The sequence below is a fragment of the Lissotriton helveticus genome, chromosome 5_1, assembly GCF_964261635.1.
Source record: "Lissotriton helveticus chromosome 5_1, aLisHel1.1, whole genome shotgun sequence".
Taxonomy (NCBI): domain Eukaryota; kingdom Metazoa; phylum Chordata; class Amphibia; order Caudata; family Salamandridae; genus Lissotriton; species Lissotriton helveticus.
Genome location: NC_136065.1, coordinates 1936698378 through 1936713858, shown reverse-complemented (window position 1 = coordinate 1936713858; position 15481 = coordinate 1936698378). Strand labels below are relative to the sequence as shown.

Genomic DNA, 15481 nt, shown 5'->3' with positions numbered 1-15481 from the left:
AAGATACTGACAGTAGAGAGGTATTGAACACTTGTTGTCATAAGGGAAGGTTCAATAGTAATGTATATTCCTAATGTTAAAGCTGATGAAGTTGTCACATAAAAAAGAATTCACAGCACAGATTTAATTCAGAAATCACTGAAGTTTGTTGTTGCCATAGCAACACGTACTGTAGTGCAAGTATTTTCTTGCATCTATAAAAGATTCCATTTATGTTTCAGCTGCAGTAAGTCCTGAGCTTCAACGTCCTTCAGAGTCAAAAACACAGAGATCGCCAGAAGGCACAGCATATGTTTAATAGGGTTAGTGATGTGGAACCTTAAAGGTGAAGTACTCAAAGCCTTTTAAGTATTTCTTCACTTCGATATCAGCGCTTGCTTCTACAATGCAGGTTGAGCCAAGCTGTAACTACAGAGAGGGTGAACATATCCAGTGTCTCTGTTTCACTTTTATATTATTCCATTCTCCCTTCCCAGGCTCACAGCTGACCAGGATAGCACGCTTTGTAAGGTCAGCATTTGGTTCAGGGAAAAAAGGAGTTTGACATCGCTCCTGTTGGATGCGGATTGCCAGTTTAGTACAAATCTGTTACCCCACCAGTGTTACCCACAACCCTGTAGTTCCTTTTTCTTCCTGTGTTGCTCTATTTTGCCCGGTGCTCTCACAATGCCACTCTCGCCACACCCTCCACTTTGTGTCCCCGCTCTTCCCATCCCTAGGCCCTGCCTGCCCGGTCCTCATAACCTCTTACTGAGTTGTCAGGTAAGATGAGGGGTGCGACCACCGATCTTATTTCGAAGAAGCACAATGAACCACATTAATGCACTCTTCATGTGTGTTCCTATGGTCACACCAGTACACTTTAACCAATACATATATACATGAATCTTGCACACTGCATTTAGATCGGCCACTTCCACTGGTTGGCTGGGGGTTCTTCAATTAGGGGCTCCCAGGGTTTCCATTCTTTAATTTTTCGTGCCAATGAAAGTTCATGCTCAGCCTGTACAATGGCCTCTTCTATCTAGTTCCGTCTTCACCGCATTGAATCTTTCATTGATAATTTGCCCTGTGTATTTTCTGTAGGCTGCATCTTGGTGGACAGTCTGAAGTGTGGCGAGAATTTTTGTGTACAGGAACCTCAGGTGCTCATGAGGGTTATGGGCGACTGCAAGACCAACTAATCCAGTTGTCTTCTTCAGGACCCCAGACACGACTGCACAGCACAGACCAGCGATCTGATTTATAACAACTAACCTCATGAAGATGAGATGACATTTACCTCTTTGTTCAGTAGAAGTCGAATGGTGTCACATCACCTGTCCATTCTGTAGTCAAGCATCTACGAGCTAAATGCCGGACATCTTTGACCATTTTCTGTTTCATCCTGCTAATGCCTGGAAGAGCATTGGTCAGAGGTCCTAGACCTGCAGTGGCCAACCACACCATCTCCAAAACAAAGTGAAGCAGCCATTTTCAAGACCCTTATAAAAACCAGGACCTATCAATGCCTCATCTGAGGGAAAAGGGAACGTCCGACAACTGCTTAATAAAATCTGATTCTAAAACAAGGGTACGTGTAGGCATTTATTCAAAGGCCAAAAAGTATGGTTTGTGGTGTGACAGAAGGCTGGATTGATGGCACCAACCTGGGGGTTGGGAGCAGGGTGGTGGGAGTATGTGGGACATAGTGGGAGTGAAGCATGTATATGATATCGACTGTGAGATATGGAGCTATTTTGAGGGCTTTATTCCATACAGCCCTCAACATTAAGCCTCTCTTCTCTAGAAGAGTCACTGATTTGACCATATTGTGTAATGCTGTATGTGAGTTACTGTCCATCTACGGCACACTGGAGTAAAAAGGACCCCCCCCCCTGCACCCCTGAAATGTATCACTGTACTTGCTGTTGCTACCTTTGGCAAATCAAGTGTACAAAGAAAGTAACTTGCTTATTGAATTGGAAGGAAATATCATTTTAGGCCTTACCGTCTCCTTAAACTTTAAGTCTCTTATCTCTAAGTATTATAAGTGCTTAGACGAAAGCTCTGTTAAGCCAGTGGGCGCTATGAAAATCTTTGACAAAGACAAGTAGTGAATACACACCAGCATGCAAGGAAGACTCCATGAGGTCTCGGTGGTAGGTAGACCCTGTAGTCACACACTGTAGAAAGAAAAAAAAGAGAATTCTCATAAGTCTACATGAAGATGGGCGCATGTGCGTCCATTGTTGGGTATGGCTTCCACACCAAGGAGTCACTGCACGGGACGGCATGCGCCGAGAGGCTCTAACGATTAAAATCAAAACAAACACCAGAACCCGATAATATGCAAGGCTCGAAGAACACGAATAGGTATTCCGGAAGTGTGAGAACTCTTGATGAAGTAAGTCTTGGGGGCACATCTCTCTAGGGAGCTTTGTCATCACTTTCATTCATAGACTGCTTCCCGATCTCGGAATACTTCACGATAAGGTAGACTTATGAGAATTCTTGTTTTTTCTTTCTAAAGTGTTTGACTACAGGGTCCACCCTCTCCGAGACCTTATAGAGCCATAAAATATATTGGACAGTGTAGTTCTTGATACTTATTTTACTTGCATGCTAGTGTGTATCCACTATTTGCAGTTAACTGATACAACACAGTATTCTGTATGAAGACAGAAGAGTGCTCCCACAACAGTGTTTTAACTGCTACATGGGGTGAAAATTGGGGACTGACTAATGGATATGACTTTATGCATGCACACTGTTTCAGACATAGAAGGAACACCATGCAACACTATACAAGTGAGTGCAACTATATGGAGAATGATAAATGTATCTTTCTTTTTGTTCCACAAAAATATAGGGAAGTTCCCGATGTATAGTTTGTATCTGCATGCATGTTTTTTAGTGTGTGAGAATATCACAACATCATAAAACATTGAAGAGTGGTAAAACATCACTTAAAGTAGATGATCAAAAGGGAACTTTGTCAAGAAGAAAGCCCAGTGACTCTAGGGGGGCAGTAGATAGGGCTGAAACATGTTGACCGTCGATGTTTGGGCCATAATAACAATATCTTCCCATGATTGTTTTCAACCTTGCCAAATGTATCCATAAGAAACTATCTCGGCAATTTTAACCAGAGATCCTACTATTGTAGGAGCTCCGCTTACAAAATGCGTTAAGCTCACCCACTCCCACTAGGTGCAGTGGGTGAGGGTCTGATGATAAACCGCTATTGGTGGTGCCAGTGGGTGAGCATTCTTTTATATAATCTAAGAGATTCCAGGTCCCTGCTTTTAACCACCAGAATCTTCAAGGGACGAATAACATAGGAAAGTCCTCTCATGTTGATGAAAAGTCCAGCTCGATTCGGGGTGATAAGTCAAGTGGAGGCTGAGAAAAAGGGGGTGTCCCAAAACGCAGGATGTGGGTCAAGGAGCTCTTTCTGACTCATGAGGCAGGCCCCCTACTGCCCCCTTCCCGAAATATATTTGTAAAGGCACCCCAGCCCTGACACACTCCGGGGGTCAAATTTTTTTTTTTTAAAGCCATTGGCCATTTTATTTATTTATTTTCAAAGTTGCGATTTCGTCGGAGTACCGCCGGAATCGCAACTTTATTAATTAAAAAAATATCAACAATTGGGCCCTGGGTGGTCCAGCCTCAGACTCCCCCATATGGCCTAGGGGGGTAGGGTATCCCTACCCTGCCCCCTTTCATTTTCTTCTTTTTTTATATTAAATCTCAGGACAGGGGACTGCATCCCTAAGTTCTGTAATGACTGCCTGCACCATTGTAATGTAATGGCTTTCATAATGGTTTATAGATGGCAACTTTTTAATTATGTTGTTCACAGTTATTATATTGAAAATGTTTATCTTGTTGGCACATTTACTTTTATCCTCCCTCTTTTCCTTTGGAATAACCCCCTCGTTGGCCTGTCTCACTGGCCTCATAAGACTGTTTTCAACATTTGTTAATATCAGGGCGATCGAACATGGGTGGCTTTAATGTTGTGGGCAATGCCATTATGTAGTATTAGCACCTCTTTCTCTCCTTGTCTTCTTCCTTGGTTGCACACCTCTCTCTCCACTGGCGATTAAGCAATGTGGGGAGGAATATAGATCGGATGATCGTGAAGACGTTATGGGAAACAGCCCCTAGATGTAAAGATGGTGTGATGTAACACATCGAAATGCGATCTGCTGTAACATGAGTAGTTCACCCGCAACAGTATTGTTACAAAACTGTAATGTACACTGGAAACACTGTTTTTTTTTTGACATTCTGCTATGTCATGTACCGTGAGAAATGTGAAAACATAAAAAGACCAATAAAGATAATTTTTTTTTTTAAATGACTGCCTGCAGCATTTTTCTTCATGTTGGAGGCAGGCAATCAGATTGCTTGCTCCAGTGGGAATCTGACTCCCATGGGAGTGAATTCGCCCAAGGGGGAAAAAAGCCCCTTGTCCCCATCAGAACACTATTTTTTTTTTAATTGGGTCGAGCCCAACCGTCCAGATATACAAATATATTTTAGACTTAATATCTCAAAAACTACTGAATGGATGTATATCAAAATACAAAAAACACATTTTCTGGACCAAGATCGAACTTCCTGCAAACATTGGTGTAATTCAATTCAACAGTTTTTGCAGTGTGCTTCTTACAAAAAGTCTATGGAAAATGTATGGGGATTTTGCGTTTTGGGACCCCCCTCTTTTTTCTGCCCCTGCTTGACAGATCAACTTGAAAAATGCCATGCAGAAACTAGGAATAAAAAAAGAAACTTTTTGGAAAGTTTCATGGAGATTTATTGTATGGCGCTAAAGTGAAGTAATTTCCTATGGAAACGCTGACCTTACTATAATTACCCAGTGGCAACTGCCACTTGGAAATTATATATATATATATATATATATACACACACATATATATATCTTCACTAAAAAACAAAGGTTAAAGGGACATTATAAATAGAAATTGTAAATGTGTAATTATACATGTAAAAAAAACTCAGAAGTTCAACAGAAAAAAAAACTAAAGGTTAAAGTGGCTTTAGGTAACAATGGCAGTTAAAACATACTGTTTGAATGAACAAAAACACTGAAATCTACCAATTATAGCTATCTCAAGTGGCTATAACATGTGCCCTAAAGTAGCTATAATTCGCACTCTCGCCATGCACAGTGTTGTCATTAATTATGTAATTTCAGGTGCAGCAGTGTTGTTATCAAAGATGTCATGAGTGATGGAAAATGTGTGGTAATAAGCAGTGCATGGCAAGGGTCTTTTAAAAGAACGTTTTTCAGGCCACAAACTGCAGCCATAGAACCAACCACTAGAGTTGCTGGCACTCCATCTGAAGAGCGTTCAGCTCCAACTCCGAATGCTTTTAAAAATATGGTAATCTTTCCTGGGATCATGGATTAAATAACTCAGGACGCTTACTGTGTTTTCTTTTTAATGTTGCTTGAGGGCTCATTAACTATTCTTTCTAATTTTTTAGGGTGCCCATGCAGGACACCAACAACATATGCTAATGTTTCGGGCTATGGGAGGAGCCTCAAGGCCCACAAGTCCTCAGCCAGCATCCATTGTTGTGCAGGCAGGAGCCAGCATTTTTAAGTGGGTGCCCCTGTGCACACCATGGGCATACAGCATGCAGATTTCTTTGGGGGGCGCCCAGGGCCCCCGTTACCCCTGCTCACTATCCTTTGCTGTAGGTGTTCCGGTGCTCTCCAGGGCCACCCACATGGTATTAATTTGTTGGGGGCCAAGGGGGAACCGGCTTCCCTGGTGGGAGCTGGCCACTTTTTATTTTGTAGCATGAGCCCCAGTGCCCACACAAGGCACACACATGGTTTAAATTTGTTTGGGGCCGCTGAGGGAGCCCAGGGCCTATATGGACTCCCCAGGTAGTACCGAATGTAGGTGCTGGCGGGAGCTGGCCACATGTAAGCTCCCACTCTGCGGGAGCAGATCTGTACTCTGCTCCTGCAGCCGGAGCAAACATTCTGCAAGTTTTCTACTGCCCGCGTGAGCATTACTGTTCCTGTGAGAGGCAGAACCATACATCAAACCTCAGGAGATGGGGTCCCCAGGGTCGAAAACGGCTCGGGGAAAGTGGCAGCATGCCCCCTCCCAAGAATATTCTATACAGGGATTGGGTCCCTCTGATCTTTCCTGGCACGTTGTGGGGGCAGCACACCCCCTCCCTAAAAAACTGACTATGGCCCCAAGAAATGTGGCCCCCAGCATCTACAAACGGCTTGGGGAGTGGGGGTTTAAAAACACATGAGACTTTAAAAACTTTTTTTTACTGTGGATTCGTAAATCCTTCCGATTTTGTGGTAAATTGTTAAAAAAAAAAAATTCAGTCCTAACTCTGGGATCCCCACCAGGCCGTTAGGCTTAGTGTATCCCTATCATGCCACCCTATGTTTTTCTTTTTGGACGGGGGACTGAGTCCCAAGTCCTAAAATGGAGGCCACCATATCTTTGTAGATGTGGTGGCAGCCAATCAGCTCTCATCTTCAGATCTTATGCCTCAGCGGATCCTCAGCGGCGTGAAAAATATTGAACCTTAATTTCGCCAAAAAAGATGAATGGAAATACGCCAAATCACACTTTCTGGACCAACATATAGCTTTCTGCCAAATTTGGTGTAAATCCATCCAGCTGGTTTTGCTGTAGCTGTGTGTGATTTTCCTATGAAAAAATAAATAGGGAAAATGCATTTTAGAATACCCTTTTTTCCTCTTCCCCTTCAGGAAAGCAGCTGAGGTGAATACACTTTTTTTTTTAAAGCGACATGAATATTTGTCAAAACGCGCCAAAGTTATTAAAAATTATTAGCAAAATAAAAAATGCTTTTCCTATGCAATGTGGTCCTATCTATAACATGTACACACACACACACACACACGCACATTACCACTTCAATATCTAGATATATTCACGCTTTGCCCTACAACAGCATAATGCACATTAGACCCATCTCAGGGCATAATTATGCTTACAACACCGCCACCTGAACAGCACATCCATATCCCCCAGCAACTACAGCTCAACCCCCAACGAGAACTTAGTTTATATACACATAAATGCCACACTCATAACATTTCAGCAACGCCATACAAAGGGCAAAGAATGAAACAAACGGCACACACAAAGTGCACTAAAGGATTGTGTCACCCCCTCCATTATAAAACATATAATTCAATTTTGTAACATACGAACACGAAACCCAACGAATGGTAAGCTAGGTCAGATATTTGGCCGCCTGGACAGAAAACGAATTAATTCTTACTGCTTGTTGTTATTATTGTTCCAATGACAAAAACGCCAGGATTGTAAAGGAAGTGGCAGTGTGTGCTGCAGCGCTGCTAGTCGAGCTTAAGGCTTCATCTGCCAGGAAAAAAACATTTATTTTCGACTGAAAGCAAAGAAATCAAAGACATTTTTCCTACATGATACTGCGGACATTATTACATTCCGGGAAAGTTACTACGTTGTTACTGTGACTACTGCCTGAGTGAGTAACAATGTTTCTGTAAGACTACGTCTTGAGCAGCCACACGGGCAGCGAGTGACGCCTTTCATCCATCTTCCCTCTTTTTCATGTTTGTCCATTTTATAGCACTGGCTGATGTTGGTTTTAAAAATTAATATTATTGAATTACTATTAACAGTCACTGGCAGTATTTGTGGGACTCCAAACTACCTGGAAGAATGGTGGTGTTCTTAGCTCAATCCTATAAATTGCACATTGTGCGTACCTTTTAATCTAGTGCCGCAAACAGACCTCGAAATCCAGCCCTTCCAATGGAGCCGAGCTTAAAGAAGCCGTACAATATAAAGGACGCCCAGTGACTTTATCGGGTTACAATAACATATCCGTTTTCTTGTCATTTTGGGATTTTACATTAGGTTTAGCATCAGCCTAGACCTTTTGATTTCATTAACATTATATGTATAATATACTTATTTATAGAAGATTTCATCCATTCCTCTTCATCCATTGGTCTGTTATTGTGTCAATCACATTTTTCTTCTGCCCACAACAGCATACAGGATGGGGCGGTGGTTCCACCTACAGCCTTTGGCTACCTTCACTCTGAGTGAGGGCACTCATCCCGTTCTGAAAGAGCACATCTGCACACAAAGTGGTAACATTTTATAGACCCCAAAATACTTTTGCTTTTAGCAATTTTATTTTAGTTTCGCGAGAGCCCAGCAGCTTTCCCAAATGATTCTAGTTTTTTTTTTAAATTTAAGATTTTCAGGGTCCTGGCAGTTTCTCCAGCAATTACATTTTCGCAAAAACAATGAGAAAACCAAACAAGCACTGACAAAGCTAAACCGCTTGGCTTTGCCAATGTTTGTAAAAACGTATTTTGCTTTTAAAGTCTTATCATTGTTTGCACTGGCGAGGGCACCTATTGCACTTGCCTGGCTATTCTGAACTGGCGGCATTAGGCTGCTCTTTGACAAGGAGGACATGGGCTGCTGGGGTGCATGATGCTGAAATGGGCATTGGGGGGAGAAACATGATGTGTTGGTAACTTGTGGAGAGGTTAGGTTCCTGCAAATCATGCATTCCATTCAGAATCTTTTTTAATCCAATCAGGATTATCCATCCGTTCAGAAAGTCACAGGAAGAGCACTAAGTCACATGACCAAAAGTCCCTAATGACAAGATTTCCCATGACAGGAAATTCTCAACTGAGGATTTGAAGAAAGGCGAGAGAGCAAGCGAGAAGAGAGAGGTGAAGTCAGTGAGTGAGTGAGAGAGAGTGGGAGATAGATAGATAGACAGGCAGGCAAGCAGACAGACAGACAGACAGGCAAGCAGACAGACAGACAGGCAAGCAGACAGACAGACAGGCAAGCAGACAGACAGACAGGCAAGCAGACAGACAGACAGGCAGGCAGGCAGGCAGGCAGGCAGACAGGCAGACAGACAGACAGACATCCATGGAGGCAGGTGAAACGTTGGATAACATGCTTCACACTTTGTAAAACATCGTCATTAAAAACTTTTTGTTGTTTAATTTCATGTTTAGTACTGTTTTTTTCTCCTGGCTGTTCAAGGGACATGCGTACTGTTTCTTTCAAACGTTAGTTAAACCTCCCCTGGTCTCCTTGACTCGCCAGTGGAAGCTGTGGTTGAGCAGTCGAAGGCTAGTGCATGAGATCCTAAAAGTTCAGATTCCAATAAAACATAACACAACCATTGCCACACTGAAAGATAAAAGCCATCCAGGAGTGTTCCTGTAAGAAGGAAGCAGCATTAGGAAGCAGATAGAAACACAGATCAGTTGAACTAGAACGTCCTTGTGGAAACCCTTGGACCGTCATTCCTGTTCCTCTACTGATCCTGATTCGGGAGCTAACTCCTGTTTGAAGTTCACCATGGAGCAGTGTTGCGCACCTGGTGAGCACCAGTGCGCCGCCATCTCCGGCGGTGCAGGGGTGGGGGAATGAGAGTCCTAGTGCCTACCACTTACTGTCACTGGGATAAGTTCCCAAGGATGGCCCAATGTTATCCTTGGATAGGGGTTGCCAAATTGTGCACCCTGTCATCTGTGGGACTGCAAGGGCCCTCCAGGAGGAGCCGGAGACACTGGAAAAAGGAAGGACAACATCTCAGCATCTCTCAAATTAACTTTTGCCAACATGTGATTTTATAAGGAGGCAGTTAGTGGCATCTTTGGCAATAGTGAGGTAGTGAACTGTAATAAGGAGCTTCAAACTTCGCCAACAGATACCTGGCCTCCCAAAAATTCCTCTTGGTTGTTTATAACTTGCTGCCAGAAATGTTCCCAATTTTGCATAATGTGGTTATTGTGAGACAAATAGCAATACAATCTTTCAAAAATCCACCTTAAGCACCATTTGAAATGTTTGGTTCGCTTATAATATTTTACATAATATTTTTTTACTGGGATCATTTTTAAAAAAAAGCACTACTCAAGACACGCTTCATGGAAATGGAACCCTAATTCCATTCCAATATTTTAGTTTTCTTGCAATATTTTCACTTTTGTTATTAACTGCGGAAATATAAAGTCTGTCGCCTCATTGGGAGAGATCCTGAGCGTTGAAGGCTTTCAGGACCATGAATCTATGGGTACAAAACACACCCCAATCTAAGCTTAAGAGGAGTATTCTGAAGGCACGTTGGAAGAAATCTGTGATTACTTCACTTCTCAGGACAAGGCCCTTAGACAATGCATGGATATAAAGGCTAACTTAGTGTTAGTTGTAATCGTAGCTTGGTAGACAACAGACAGCTCAGAAATGATGTAGCTAAATTATGAAAAAGTCCACTTAGCCCACCAACAGGGGAAAGCCAGTTATGAGATACCAGCAAAGTGAATGTTGACAGTTTGGCTATCAGGGAGACTTCGGGATACGTTATTTGTCAAACCACCAGTAACAATAAAAATTATTTTGCTATTGGGTCCCTAAATGTATGGGAAAAACTAAAACAAACTCAAGGGTAATGCCCGGGTTATTGTCAGCCACTGGTAATTTCTCCAGAACACATTCCAGTCCATCATTTTTTGTTCACTGTGCCGGGACATATAGGGATCAGCCATATGCAAATTAGCCTTGCTAATGCTCGACTATGAAGAGCCCGACCTGCTAGACCATTTCCACTCGGAGAGGGAACAAAATCAACACCAAACCTATTATTTTTCCTGCACCTCTAGAGTCATGGGGTGCATTTGGTAAAAGTCTCAAGTACAAGATCAGTTGCAGCCGCTGGAATATGATTTTAATTTGGCAGAACTCTTAGGCAGCCGAAAGAATTTCCATCTGTCCTCTCATCCCACCGGTGAAGTCTTGGTCCACTGGCCACCCTCCAGCAGGTTTCTAGGGTAGATGGTCCTTTATAAGTCACTAGCTTTTCATGCAAGCGATGCTTCTGAAGATTGGAACTTTTTCAAAGATCCGTGTTTGGGCATTCCAAAAGTTATCATTAACAACTTCAGTGTCTCAGGAAACATTCTCAATGGAAAATATTTCACGGTACCCTGGAGATCTTCCTGGAGTTCGACGGTTGGTGCTGTAATTTGGAGACTTTAACCAACCAAGAGTTTGTCATCGTTTTCCCTCCACCTCCATTGAGTTTCAGCTAATTTACCTTTTTAGGTCTGCCCATTAAGTAGGCTCTACTATAAAATGGAAAAACTGGAGCTCCCAACCACTCACCTCTCACGAAGATACCTTTAAGGTCTTGGAATCTCCAAGATTTCAGACTGCTGGTGTTAAGGCGAGACATCTATGATCCCGGACCACTGACCTACGTAAAAGAGACCCTCACTGCTGAAGAAGAATAAACACATGTTCCCTGGATCACATGACTCAAGCTCACCTCACCAGTGGGACTCAACGAGGTTGTGAACACTCTAGGGTTGCTTATGTTCATGTTTATAAATGACGAGGCAGGCTGGACTGCTCCCATTGGAACAGGACGAGGGCTGATGGACCCCGCAGAGAGCAAAAAAGCAATGGAGTTGATATGGCCCAAAGTAATTACCAATGGGTGAGATTAACTTAAGTATTCCACCCATCCATCACTTTTTTGCCTCCACAACTGAAAGAAAGGGTCTTAGGTCTCACACCACTCGCACTGTAAGAGAGCACCCTCAGCCCCTTTTTCAGGCTGTTCCATCTCTAAAGGGTCCTTTGTAGACTCTGCTCTCTTGCTATTTATTTATAGGCACCGACAACTGATCTGCTACATTCATTGGAAGTGAAATTCTACATGTAATCAGATGACACAAAACGTGTTTAGTTTGTCGCAATTCCATTCCAGCACATCGCGATGGCCATTCGGTCACCTCTATCGCTGCCGCCCAATGGTGGAGGTGTATACATTGTTTCAACTACCCCCTTCCCAAAATGAAGGTTTTTTTTTTTTAAAGGCAAGAAATTCACAGCTTGGAACAACGTAGAATACCCGCACTCCATGGGATACTGGCACACTCCATCGAAAGATGGGCGTATATTGGGCATCTTATTAGACGAAAAACTCTCGTTGGAACCCCAAACAGTGGCTGCTTCTAGTGCCGGTTTCCTCCAGCTCAGTTTCCAGGTGCATACAGCACTTTCTTGGCTCCCAATATGTAATTTGTACTTGTAATCAACACAAGAGTACAAATCCTGACTGCATAATGGCAATGTCTGAACTGGGGTGGCAGAGTGGGCTAAAGAATGGTGATGGATTAAACCCAGATCTTTCGACTGGGTGTGAGTGTTTGATTGGTTCAGATGCTCCGTCCATCACCACCCCCTTTTGTACCGCTGTATAATGGCAACAGCATCAATCTTGGCGGTACAGAAACGGGTTTGCATAAACTGCAACTTATCCAACACAGCAGTCAGATTGATTTCAAGGCAGAGCAATAAGGACATCGCTCTCCTACCCTGCGCAACCTGCACTGGCTCCCTGTCAATGAAGGGAGCATGTTTGATTCTTGAACTATCGTCCACAATGTAGTTACTGCTCACTCTCTGCTTTTCCTTGCATCAAAATGTAACCAGCACATATACCCACTCACACCTTTAGATCTTCCTCTCTTAACCTGTTACACATGACTTTCCAAGGACCTGTGAGGCGAAAGAGCGCTCTCGGTAGATGCAGCAAAGCTCTGGAACTCTGCACTTCATCTTCACTGCTGAAATTCAGGAAACAACTGAAAACCTGATTGCTCCCTACTTGACCTGCTTCGAGGAGCGGTCTGTCGCAACTGATATGGCCTTCCGGTAGTGCCAAGAAGCTTAGGTGATTATGCACTTTACCAATAACAAACAGAATCAATATTTCTAAAGCAGAGACTGCTAAGGTCTCAGGCCACTCATCTGAAGAAAACAAATCTATGTACTCTGACCACTCTTGCGCCTGAGCGTGAGACTTCTGTGGTGTCTATCTGTTCAGATACTAATAGACCTGTATAAAAGCTACTTTCAAATGATGAGCACACGAGGAGACCTCTGCTCGGAGGTAGCTCACTTTTACGCATGAAACCTTTGTTTCCTCGAACCGTTTAGCTGGTTCGCCTCCAATTGTACAAGAAACATTTGTTGGCTCAAAAGCATCAAATCTCAAGAAGAGCTGTCTCTGGTCTCAAACTGCTTACATGTGATGAGGAGGCCGCGAGAGTAGAGCACTTGTAAAGCCGTGGGCCCTCGGCCCACATACTAGTAAATGAGTGATGCAGACACAGTGGGTATAGTTACTAAACTGGCCACAAGCGCATGCACTCAAACTCTTTTATTGGCAGGGTCACCTGACCGGTGACGCCTGTGTTGGATGGGTGTGGGTGTCGAGGTTAGCCCTCAAGGGAGGGGCTTGTAAACTAGTCCATGCTAGGATACTAGTACGTGTCCAGAAGGACACTACAATCATCCCAAACTTTATTGAAAACAAAAACAAGTCCAACCTGTGGGAATAAACAAAGCACACAAGACACCAACATCGTCTCTCAGCCTCGAGAGGCAATCCAAAGGACAGCAGTGGACAGGTGTAGCTGGGAGCACCAGGGCATCTCTGCATGTGTCCATGGTTTAACCAGCTACTACTGGGTTTGCACACTGTGCAGATGAAGCCTGGATTCTTTGACAATGGGTCAGTTGGAACAATAACCACTCACACACTGATGGTCAGTCCTGTGTGCTCTCGGGGTGATGTGGTGTCAGACACATCAAAACTTGATGCATCAGGAGGTTCGGTGGACTCCACTGCAGAGCTTACTCTTATGGGGCGTCCTGACTCCGGGAAGGCAAGTCTTATTAGGACAGGGAAGGCAATTCTTGTTAGGACTGGGATGGCATTGATGATGCTTGGGACGTATTCCTCTGAAGCCCCAGTGCCTCCCAGTACCCGGTTGGTGAGCAGCTTCCAGACCATCTCTTGTGTAGGAATTCCCTTGAGGCCTATTCTAATGGGTTGCCACGGGGCCACGGCGGCTGTGCAGGGCTGCGTGTTGGCAGCCGTGGGGCCGCTGCAAGATCGCTGACTGAAACAACAGCCAAGTAATTTGCGTAACTGAAAAGGGAATGGGAGTTGTTTCATGGTCGGTGTGCTAGCCAACAGGATCCAGGTGCTGTGGGCTATCAGATAGTCTCTGGACACTTGGTCTCTCCTGTTGCCAGGGCACCTCGAAGAATAAGACTCCACCCTGGTGATGAGATGCTCCTTCGTTGGATCGGTTGATGCATATGGCAATGATGGTATGTTTGCCATTAGACGACCTGGACGACAGATGGCGATGACTTGCATGGAGTATGTGGTTCCGTGAATTCAGAACCCGTTTTATAAATAACATGGTTTCGTTACGAATTTGATAGTAGCAAACCGTAACTAGTGAGTTTGGCAAGTACGAGTGATCTCGTCATGCTAGACCTACATATTCACTATGTATTTGGAGATTTCGTTCCGGACCATGCGTTCCATTTTGTGCATGGCAGCCATTCTTTGGTTGCCCTCACATAGGCCGTCGACTGCGGCCGAACGAGTCCTTGGTACACGTACACGTCGGCTCGAGTTCGTGCTGACTTTTGGATGAACCAAGTGAACTGACCTCGTTGCCTGAAGCTGACCTTGCTGAACCAGTTCCTTGCCCTATAGCTGATCAAGATTAAGGATCAGAGCACAGGACATTGTAAAGTTTGATATACACACACATCCCTTATCTTACTCTGTATCTGTTTCTGTTTCTTCCTTTATGGCCTCTTTTATGACATGGGTTGTGGTCCTTTTATTATGGGTACTGTCCGACTTATGTAAGAAGGAATGTTGGGCTTTTCTGTATAATTGATGGTGGGCTGGACAACCGAAAAGTGGGTTTGTCGTTATGCGATACCTTCTGTAATAATGCCTATGATTGGACAAATTGTAAATAATGGGTGTTTGTCCAGAATGTGGGTTTTTGGCATAAAAGGGATGACTCGTTTTTGCAAATTTGAGCAGTCTCCTACGAATATACGCGGTGTTGTACTTCGTGGACCTCTGTTTCTGGTTGCAGCCAATAAATTCGATATTTGACGCCACCAAGAAGTACCTTGTGTCTCTGTATTCTAAGACAGGTGAACCCGAAGACTTTGGGCGTGCCCCTGGCGCCGCTGGGTACTAAATAACCCGGTTCTTCAAGTAAGGGTTACTGGCGGGACTTCACCACCATGTAGCTCGGTGTATTTGCTGGTGCTGTTCTTCTCCCTTGATATGTGTGGTTGGGAGCAGGAATGCCATCTGTCTCAAGCAGCTGATGCTAGGGACTGGCGGTTGCACTCGGAAACATGGGGTAGAGACGCTGTTCGAGCTTGTTGGCGACTTACGTTCTGTTCTCCTGCTGAGCTGTTGCCAGGGACATCTCTCCGCTTTGGTGGCTGCCTTGTGCCTGTAGGTGCTTTCATGTAGTGTTACAAGCCCTTAGTCTTGTCCCCTTGTTCATTTCTCCTGCACACCTAGGGTC

General features: G+C 44.0%; 1 protein-coding gene and 1 pseudogene across 1 annotated transcript in view; both read right to left on the bottom strand.

Moving 5' to 3' along the window:
* The window catches only part of SKAP1 (src kinase associated phosphoprotein 1), a 1469988-nt gene that overhangs the window by 602297 nt on the left and 852210 nt on the right, over positions 1 to 15481 (bottom strand). The gene's annotated exons all lie outside the window — the stretch shown is intronic.
* Positions 902 to 1262, bottom strand: LOC144756524 (NADH dehydrogenase [ubiquinone] 1 alpha subcomplex subunit 5 pseudogene; annotated as a pseudogene).